The following is a 2,944-nucleotide window of genomic DNA, read 5'->3' on the forward strand; positions in this document are numbered from 1 at the left end:
ATTAAAACTAATAAAATTTAATAAAATTTAAAAAAAAGCTGCTCGTCTCACATACTTCCGGTATTTATCAGGAGGGGGCCGTCCTTTGAAAAAGGCATCATTTCTCACACTGGATATTTCTCCTTTTCTGTGAAAAATAATGTATATAAACTTTGTAAGTAAACCAGTATAAAATAAAATAAAAATAATTTTTAAAAAAAGTGAACTGGGGAATAGGGAAGGAAAAAAAAAGAAAAATACATCAGTGTGGGAGACAAAAAAGGGTCAGCAAAAAAGAGGAAGACCTTCCATGTGATTAAATGACCCAGGGATTGCTACATGACAGTGATCATGAGGCTAGTGCAGGACGGGGAGAAGTTGAGGTCTTTTGTTCATATGGTCAATACGAGTCATAATTGATTCAATGGTGTGTAACAACAAGACAATATTAATGATACAGCTAGGGACTGTATTTTATAAAATCACAGATTTTATAAGAGCATCTTTTTTTTTTTAGGCTATAATTCTAAGCCATTTTGTTTTATGGTTACCTTGTACAGCTATCATTAAAATAAAAATACAGAACTGCTTCATCACTACAAAGAAACTTCTTCGTATTATACTTTATAAGAACAACTTCACCTGAAGCCTGTTGTTATTGTTTTGCACATTGAATTGACAGTGACTCATATGGACCCCATGATAAATGTTTCTGAACCTTTCCCTACTCTGAACTAACTTCACCATTTCTAACACATTTATCCCCTTGTCACAGTCATTGTGTAAGTCCATCTCATCCAGGATCTTCCTCTCATGCACTGACCCTCTATCCTTCCAAACATGATATCTTTCTCCATAGGACTAGTCCTTCTGGGTAACATGCCCAAAGTATGTGAGATGGAGTGCCAAAACTCTTACCTCCAGGAAGCAACCTGGTCACCCTCTTCAGAGCAGAAATGTTTATTCTCTTGGCAGAACATGGTATGTTCAATATTCGAAATTCGAAACCATAACTCAAAGAAGTTATTCTTGAAGCCTAGACACTGGCAAAACCTGATCTGATTTTTGTAATTCTTCACATCAAAAATATGATCTTCACACTTCAAGTATGAATGAGATTATACACTATGTAATATCTGAGAGTGGCCCCTGAGATTCATCTAAGTTGTTGCATTGTATCAGTTACACATTTCTTTTTATTGTTGAGTAATAGTTCATGTTAGAGATCTACAACAATTTATTTACCATTTTGTTCCCTATAGGAAACTTGAAAGAACTTCTGGAAGTATATAATTGCTGAAAAGTTGGCAGTTCAATATTACCAAAAAGTGCTTCCTTCATGACGTCACAGGGAAAGGCTAGTGATTTGCTTCTGAAAGATCAGAGCCTTGAAAACACTATGGAATACTTCTATTCTGAACATACAAAGCTTCCATGAGTTGATTGATAAGACAGTGACCACTGACAAACAACAATAACATTCGTTTATTTTCCTTTTTGGGCTATATAGAGAAAATGCTATCAGTGTGTATGGTTATTTATGTGAACATAAGTTTTTTTTATCTCTGTGGAATTAAATGCCCAAGAATACAGTCACTAGAACTTACAAGAAGAGTGCTTGATTTTATAAGAGGCTTCCAAATTGTTTTCAAGGGGGCCTACATCATTTTGCATCTCCGCCAGCAATATCTGACTCATTCAGATGACAATCACTCTGTTTCATGTTCACCAACCTTTGTTACTGGTTGATCCTTTTAAAAATAGAAATCTTTAAGCAGCAAAGAGTCAAACAATTGTTCCGATTGTTTATTTTTTGCTCTAAACACTTTTCTGTACAAAATATTTATATTCTTTTTGTAATTTATCAGAATGGTGATGTAATGGACAATCCAAGTTATTTTATTTGTTGTAATAAATTAATGACTTTGGGAGGTTTGGTGGCCTAGTGGTAAGAATCTAAATTACAATTCAAAGATATGTGGTTCAAAATTACAAGTTACTCCAAGGAAGAAGGATGCGTGATTTCCTCCAGTGCAATTTACTGCCTCTGAGAACCCACTGGAGGGTCAATTATGAATTGGTTCTGATTTGAACGAGCACACACATGCATACACGCACACAGCGCAATCCAGAAGCAATATATTTCTACATCTACAAAATATTTTCTCATTATTTTTATTGTTCCTGTTGCCCTTCTTTTAGAGATTCTATATCAGTGATTTATAAAGTTAATTTATGTTATCAAAAAACCTCAGAAACCTAATGGAAGGTAGTGATGTGTTGGAATTAACTCAATGACAGTGAGACAGATACTTCCAAAGCATGTCACATGCCTGCAAAAGTTTAAAAAATTTGAAACTTGATTTATGTTATTATTATTCTCACTCACTTCCATTCTTACAGTCTAATTGAATTTGTTCTTCTTAAAGTTAAAAGGGATCCCTATGTTGCCAAATCCATTGCTTATTTGCATGCATTTGACTGTATGGATCACAAAACATATGGCTAAACTAGAGAAGTATGGGAATCCCAGAACACCTGATTCTGTTCATATGAAACCTACACTTGGACCTGGAAGCAGTCCTCAGAACAGAAAATCTGGAAAAGAGTGTGTCAACAGCAAGCAACAAGTGCTGGCGAGGTTGTGGAGAAACTGTAAAACTTATTCACTGTTGGTGGGGGGGTAAAATGGTGCAACCCCTGTGGAAAGCGGTATGGCACTTTCTCAAAAAGTTGCAAATTGAGATACATTTAACCCAGCAATTCCAATACTGGGAATACACCCCGAAGAGACCATAACTGAAATCCAAGCAGATATATGCACACCCATGTTTATTGCAGCTTTGTTCACAATAGCAAGGAGTTGGAAACAATCTAAGTGTCCATCAATAAGTGAATGGATAAAGAACATGTGGTATAGTCATACAATGGAATACTATGCTGCATTGAAAAACAAGGAACTCAT

This window comes from Elephantulus edwardii, unplaced genomic scaffold (assembly GCF_000299155.1).
Source record: "Elephantulus edwardii isolate Elephantulus edwardi_28Jun2011 unplaced genomic scaffold, EleEdw1.0 scaffold00090, whole genome shotgun sequence".
In the NCBI taxonomy this organism is placed as follows: Eukaryota; Metazoa; Chordata; class Mammalia; order Macroscelidea; family Macroscelididae; genus Elephantulus; species Elephantulus edwardii.